Below are 7,882 nucleotides of genomic sequence, written 5' to 3'. Positions count from 1 at the left end.
TATGAGAGACACCTGAGGAATTTGGGGTGAAACAAATGAATGCCACTAAACCTTAGTGAATTTTGTTCTGGAAGGTTCTTCATACATTCTTATCTGAAACCTACAGACACCACTAATAGAGATTGTTTCTTAAACTGTGGCAATGAGGGGTCACTGTAGGATGTAAAAAGATTTTGCCGAAGGACCAACCAGTGGTGTCAATAGGGTTTGGTGGTGTCAGTGCAGGGTGGGGGGAAGGCTTTGATGTGGGCAGGTGGAATGGGATGGGGTGAAACAGGGCAGGGGGAGGGCACTGTCAGCCGGAAAAGTCTCCAGATCTCAGGTCTACCAGGCTTCCCAGAGCTTTCAGTGCTTTACTTCTTAAAAGGGAGATGATTTGTAAGTCATAGCAACATGCAGTTCACAATAGATGTACATTTCCAAGATGTCTCCAATAAACCTAAACTGCTTTGCTCTCTACATGAAAACAGAGTAGCAGTTGACTTGCCAAAGAGGAAAGCCCATTGAACTGTAGTCCTTCATTGGCATCCTTCAGTCTCGGAAGACTATGGTATTGCGCTCTGAAAAGTGGTTCTGGAACAGTGTCAAGTGTGGCTGAAAAGGCCCATTCGGGAGTGACAATCCCTTCCACACTGGGAGCAAGTGCAGTCTGTCCCTAGTGTGTCTCCCTGGCTATGGGCTGAACTGTAGTAGTAGTAGTTTATTTAACAGTCTCAGACCAGTATAGCCCATTGAACTGGGAACTTGTAGAGAAGATGGGAAGGGGCTGTCTCTTTGAGAAAAAGGATTGCTGGGGAGAATTTGCCTTTTTGCTGAGGCATTGCTCACACTTAATAGAAGCCCCTGCAGCCCCCTGAGCAGTGCCTCCTCCCTGCCTCCAGGCTGCCCCCACTCCTTAAGGGGGCTGGGGCGTTGCAACGTCCTGGTTTGAAAAGCCCTGCCCTAAGGTATTCCACTCCAGGTACACCACTACAGATAGGTAACCTTGGTCTTTATCAACACTGTCTTGAGTGCAGTTAATTGGAGGCACACTTATAGCCAAATCCTAGACTTGTTTACTCAGAAGTAAGCCCCTTTATAATTAATGAGGATGACTCCCAGGTAAATGTAGATAGGCTTGCACCCTTAGTGCCATTATCTTTTCTCCCTTTGTGTGAATGCTATGTGTCTTTTTTGACTTGGTCTGTTGGTCTTTTTCACTGGTTTAGGGGGAGGTTTGAGATTAACCCCAGGCCTCAAGCCAGACGGGCTCCCCTAAGTGGCACTCCAGCTACTTAAACAATTGGGACCTCCCCCAGGGTGCCTGCTCTCCTGGAGAACCTGCTAGTTTGGTCAGTGGGAGGAACTGAACTAGACCTCTCACTGCTTATGAGCCAAGTCATCTCACAGCCCACTGAAGGGTCCATTCTTTGCCTGTAGCTCAGATTCAGAGAACTGCAACTCAACCACAATCTCTCACCACTGCTGGTACCTTCATGCCTCTCCTTTTTCCACTTTCCTTTCTCTTGGCCTGTCTCTTCTTTCCCTTTCCTCCTGCTACCACACCCCACCTCTATTTCCCTGATAGACCCTCCTGATTTCCCTATGTCCCTTCTTCTCTCTCTCCTCCTCTGTTTGTCTCATTATGTGCCCCCTTGCCCTTAACCCAGGGATGACCAACCTTTCAACTTGAGGGCTCCTGGACCATTAACAATTGTGTAGAAGAGAGAATTTCAGCAAGTGCAGCTTGTCATCTCACCCTCATGTGCACGTTACACGTATCCAACAAACATGCCAGATAACATCTGAGTCCTGCTGAGCCACCTTTCCCAGCTGTTCCTTGTGATCTCCTTTTAGAATCCCACATTATCACCCTGCTCATGGTTCTTGTGGGAAAGACAGGCAGCTGCAGCTCTTCAAAGATGGCCATGTGGCCCTTTGGATTGAGGACCCATAATGGCATGCATGTACATCTGCTCCAGGTTTCAAATAAGCCTAGACTATTTGCACTATAAATAATGCAAGACTTGATGTCAAAGTTTAATCTTTTTTCCCCTTCTGAAAAGGAATGAGAACTTCAACTATGTCCGCATATCTTAAGATGCTGCATACTTGTAATCTTTGCTTTGGGGCAGCTTTTAAGATTAGGGTTGCATTCTTACAAAAGTCTTCCTTCAACCATTAGATGGTCCCAGCAGTTTTTGTTGTTGTTGTGACTATGATCAATTTCACTGCTCCTGGGGTTGCAACCAGTCTAGGTCCCCGTCCCCCCAGGACCTGAAGCATCTGGGTCCAAAGAACTGAATATTTTTGTTTATTTTTAAATTACAAGCACCACGATTAGTCAGATGGGTCTGGTGTATGGGTCTGGTAAATGGGTGTGACTAGGAACCCTGTGAGGGCAACACAGCTGGGTTTTGAAGGACGTGTAGTGGACAAGGAAAGGGTTAGTCTGTTCCCTCATCCCATTCCTCACCTCAATGTCACAGTCTCTTGGGCAGTTTTGCAGTTAAAAAAGCAAAAAATTCAAGCCAACGGAACCATTGTTGGAGGTTCGTTACCTGCGCTGACATGTAACATGTAGTTTGCTTCTACAACACAAACAACAACAGCTACAACAGCTTGCGAGAGGAAGGTGTATACCTGTGTGTTGGTGTTAGGTGAGAAAGACATGTATATGCAAATGAAAGAGATCAGTAGTGTAGCTAGAGGGGGTGCAAAACTGTCAGTACTGTAGGCACCACAGTGTGCTATGTAAGCAGCACCTCCCACTCACTATCGGAGCCATCCTGGGCAGTGATGGCAACTGGCAGAGCCTTGCTGAACCAAATGTATTGCCTGCATGTTGCCATTACTACCGGAAATGGCTCTGACGGTGAGTGGGAGGGGACATTTACATGGTGCATTGCGGCACCTGCAGTACTTGCTGGTCCCGTCCCCCCTGCTCACACTACTGAGAGAGATAAAAATATATTTATGAAATGTTGGCATGAGAAGAAATGTAAGAAAGCTCAATTATGTGAGAATACATAGCTGTTAATGTCCAGGGATGGCATCAGGAGCTGGCCAGACTGGGCTTGGTCAAGAATGTCCCTTGACCACTCAGTACCAGTGGCAGCAGTAGCACCCAATGCATCATCAGGGAGCAGGTGGGGATGTTGTGAGGCAGAGGTGGACTTGGCCCCAGGGACCCCAGTAACCTGGGGTCTGCACTGTGTGTGTCTGTTGGTGAGGGTGGGGAGGGGGAAGAAATGTTCGTTCATGAATTTTAGGAGATTAGAGTCAGTTTAAGTTTTCGTTTTTCACATTGACACATCCTGCTTAAATTGGTCACGTTTTCATTGAAACATTAAAAGCCAAACCAGTTTTTGAGTTGGTGACAAAATGGAAAATAACTCAGCTTTGAAGCCTGTAGAGTATTACATTTGCTGCTTCATGGTTAGCATTAGGATGACCTGAATCCATGGGAGTGTGACATTTCCATCTTGCCCTTTGTCTGCTTAAGCTGTTTTCTTCTAATAATAAAAACAAGACGTACCGTAGATGTGCGCCCTGGGAAGCAACCATCGTGGAGTGTAAAAACATCTTCATGGGACTCCGGAGGATTCTGTGGTAAGAGTTCTAAATGATTATTTGCTGCTAAGTGTACCTCTCCAGCATGCCTCAGGATTTAGCAGTGGGCAATATGGAATAGTTGCGGCACATGTTGTCGTAAACACACAATAAAAGCACTAAAAATGGTTGGAAGACTGAGTCCAGATTTCTTATGTACTTTGGTATTAACTTCTGAAGTTAGCAGAATTATAGATCTCTGTAATGGTTCTGCAGAAGAACTGGAGTGTATTTGGGCACACAATTCTGGCCTTAAAAATAAAAGCAATGTCATGAGGACAGATGGCATTATCCATTGTTCAAGTTATGTGTTCCTATAAAGGGAGGGGCAGTGGCTCAGTAAAAGAGCATATGCAGAAGATCCGAGGTTCATCTCCAGGTAGAACAGAGAAAAATTCCTGTCAGAAGCCCTGGAGAATAGCTGCCAACCTGTGTTGACAATACAGACCTAGGTGGACTGAATTGTATAGGGAAGCTTCCTTTGATCCTGTCTAAAGAATATGAATAAAGCAGTGATGAATTACTGTATGCATGAGTATGGGGCCAGTGTCAAGGGTTTGTATTGTTGGGCAGCTGCCAAGGGCCCACTACTGATCCTTGAGACTAGCTCTGTATCAAGATGGTGGAGCAATTTTTAGGGCCTATCCATATAGAAGAGCAGTTTCTTGAGGACCCCCTAAATTCCTCAGTGCATATGTACATGAGCTTTGCTGTTCAATTCACATTTGGCAGTGCTTAGTTAGAGTGGCAGTGCATCTGAGATACCACCACTCTTACAGTTGATTTTAGAGTCAAATGAAAAGAAAAAGTCAGCTATATTTGTTTATAAATATTTGATGTCATTAAATAAATATGATTCACATGTGCTTAGAGCTCGTTGGAACCAGGGCACCCTATTTTATATGATCAATGGATGATGGTATTGAAAAAATATATCTGTAATATATATGAATCTTAGATTAGATCTAATCTAACATATCTAATACAGCAAGAAGATCTCACATGATGGGCAGACACATGTGAGGAGGGATGGTCTTTCAGAAATCCAAAACCCAGATCATTAAGAGCTTCATAGATAATAAGCAGCACTTTGAATCGTTCATGGAAATATACAGGTAAACACTGCAGATGTTTCAATAAGGTCATGAGCAGTGCATTCTGGTTAGTGGCAAGTCAATCAGTGCCAGTTTCCTGCCCCGTAAGAAATGATGTCTCGAGTGTGCTGTTTCATGGAGTATGAGACTTCCAAAATGTATTCCCTGCTCTTTTGAAGGTAAGACTGTACTTGGTATGTTACTAGAAAACTTTCCTTTCCTTCCTGTGTAATTTGGGGCAGGGCAGAAAGTCTTTCTAATTAATTGCATTATCTCACATATTTGCAGCTGGAGCTTGACTTTTCCAAATAGTTTTGATCAATAGAGGGAAATGTGGAAAGATTGCAGCTTGCATGTGGAATTGATTGATAGTTTTAAATGGCAAGCTTTGAACTCCCTTGGCAATCACCAGTTGAAAGAAATTATCTTCCTTTCATAACTCGAATCTCCTGCCAAATTTACCTTGTTCAGTTCTAAGTCTCCTACATATTTGAAAGGATTAAAGTTAAAGATGAGATTAAAATTTTCCTATTACCTTCAAAAAGAGAACAGAATTCTCCATACACACATTATGGAAATCTCCCTTCCTGATTGGGAAAAAGAAATATCCCTTTCTCCTTAACAATTCTCTCCCTCTCTTTCTCTGCTTAATAATCTCATGGCTGGGTGAAATGGCTCTTTAAAACAATGTATGGATGGCTTTACCCAAAGGTTGTACTTTGTCGTTTTTGATACACAAGAACTCTTATTTCTTTTGAACTCCTCTTTGAATTCGTAATTCCCAAAAAGTGCAGTTAATTTGACATGTTGTGGCAGAATTAACTGTGTTGCCATAACATCACTTTCTCCTAATAAATTTTCTACTGCGGGGATTTCGACACTTCAAAGGCAACACAACATACCTTTTTGCTAACCAGATGATAAGGTTTCATGGATGCAATGGGAGCCGATGATTATTTCTGAACCAGGGTATAATTATGATGACACAGCGAGAGGACTTTCAACATACACACGCACAGGCACACACACAAGTGGCAGAACTAAACACAAGAAAGATATGTCATGTTGGGGTTGAGGTTCAAAGTTAGCAGCCAGTTTTTGACTCTGCAGCTGCTATAATTACACAACTCTGTAAATGGAAAGCATTTATCCTCTGCCAAATGCAGTAATTAATTTTCTCTTCAGTTAGTGGAAGGGGGATTGATCTTTCCTTTATGAAAATGTTTCTCACGCAAACACCACTTGGCTCCTCTGTCTTTGTAGTGTGGTTAAGGTGGAACATTGTCCTCCTATACAGTAAATATGGTAGACAACAGCCTCACTGTTTACTGTTTACTGACCACTTATTGGTAACAGCAATTTCATGTTTCAGCAGGGACACGACACCATCTAACCAAGAATGTACAGAACCTCACTGAGAAATTTCACTTGTTTTCTAGAAACTTGTTCAGCTCCCCTTGAAAATTCTCAGCTGTTTCTCCTTGAGAGGAACGCTGAAATTTGCTTTGAATTTCAGTTATTGTTTGAAATTTCAGTGCCAGTTCTACCATTCAAATGTCAACAAATGTGGCAAACTCACCAGGTTACTGCAGAAGGCCAATTTCTCACCCCATCTGACCTACAGGACTGTTGTAAGGATAATCTGGAACACAGCTTGGAAGTAATTCTATAGAATACAAAGGATCAAAAGTTCACTTCCTGATTTGGCCAGTAACAGACTGTTACAATGATTGTGAATGTGACAGTCACAATTGAAGAAAACAACTTGTTGCCATTGTGTAGTGTTAATACACCTCAATTCATTCAGCCTCTTCAGTGACTCCACCAAACAGCCAGTGAAAGGAATCGTATTCTGGGTATTTCTTATCTTCTCCTTCTCAAGCCCATTTATACATCTGTCCCCGCTTTCCACTTTTAACATCTTCCTCTTTCTCAATCATAGCAGGAATGTCTATAGATTTCTGTCTTTTTTTACAAGAACAAGTCTGATTTTCTTGACCTCCTTTTGGCTGTTGTGAAGAAAGAGGGCCTAGTCTGTCCTCCAGCCCCTGACCAAGGGAAAGGGATCTGTTAATGTCTTATATTCTGTTAATGTTTGTAGATGGTGTCCACCTTAGGGAAGAAAGTGGTAAATTTGTACTTATGGTCTGTATTTCAACTAGTAAGTCACAATTAGAGGGAGGTATGACTTACAAATGTGATGTGTGATTTGTGCTACAGGTTACATTTAAAAAATGAAATTGGAGAGAGCAGTTTTGATGTAGAATAGAGATCAGAATTGAGGAATATTTTCAAAATAGGACCCCACCATTCCTTCATCATTAGCTGTGCAAGTGTTACGGACTCTTCTTAAAACAAAGCTAAATAAACCACAAAGAAAAATGTATTGATTACAATCTTTTTCTATGGTTAATCAACTAAAGTTTTACAACCTAATCCTGTTGAGGGCCTGTGCTGGCCAAATGTGAATTCTGCTGTCACAGTCTGTCACAAAAGCACTGTAAAGCACTTCGCGACAGTGCGAGGCCTAGGCACGCCAGTGGGAAGGTCTACCAGATTGGATACATTCAGCAGAGAGGCAGGGGGAGGGTGGGGAACAGGTTGAACAGGGCAAGAGGAGGGCAGAACAGGGTGGCAATATGGGTAGGGTGGGAGTGGGTGGATCAGATCAGGGAGGAGGGCTTGGCCCTTCCCAGGCCTGATCCGCTTTCATGGATCAATGTGGACTTGTGCCAGTGAGATCACTGGCTCAGGTCCAAGTCAACCCATTGCAGCTGCTGAGGATTACCTCAAGGCCCAGGGACAAATGTCCCCTTACACCGAGGAGACCTTCAGCAGCCAAACATCCCCCACGGGATACAGCAGAAAATGTGCCAGCACCGCTGCATCACTGTGCAGGAATTTAGGTAGGATTGGGCTTTTAGTTGACTACTCTATCAGTTCAGTCAATTAAACCCTGCAGCCCTAACAGCTGTAATAGCTACATTTACTGACAAATGTGTGCTGGGTTCTACCTAACAACACAAACTGGAATAACAGTTAATATCTTTTGTTTAGAAAATAGCACTTCTGGGGGAGAGAGCAGAAATCTAGGATGGGATGGGGAAACTTTGTTTTCCCCAAGCTCTTTGCTGTATTGTAGCCTGATGTATTTGATAATTCTCCTTTGCATCTTTGCATTAAATGCAGCTAAAACA

The sequence above is a fragment of the Tiliqua scincoides genome, chromosome 4, assembly GCF_035046505.1.
Source record: "Tiliqua scincoides isolate rTilSci1 chromosome 4, rTilSci1.hap2, whole genome shotgun sequence".
Lineage (NCBI taxonomy): Eukaryota > Metazoa > Chordata > Lepidosauria > Squamata > Scincidae > Tiliqua > Tiliqua scincoides.
This window is presented reverse-complemented; position numbering follows the sequence as displayed.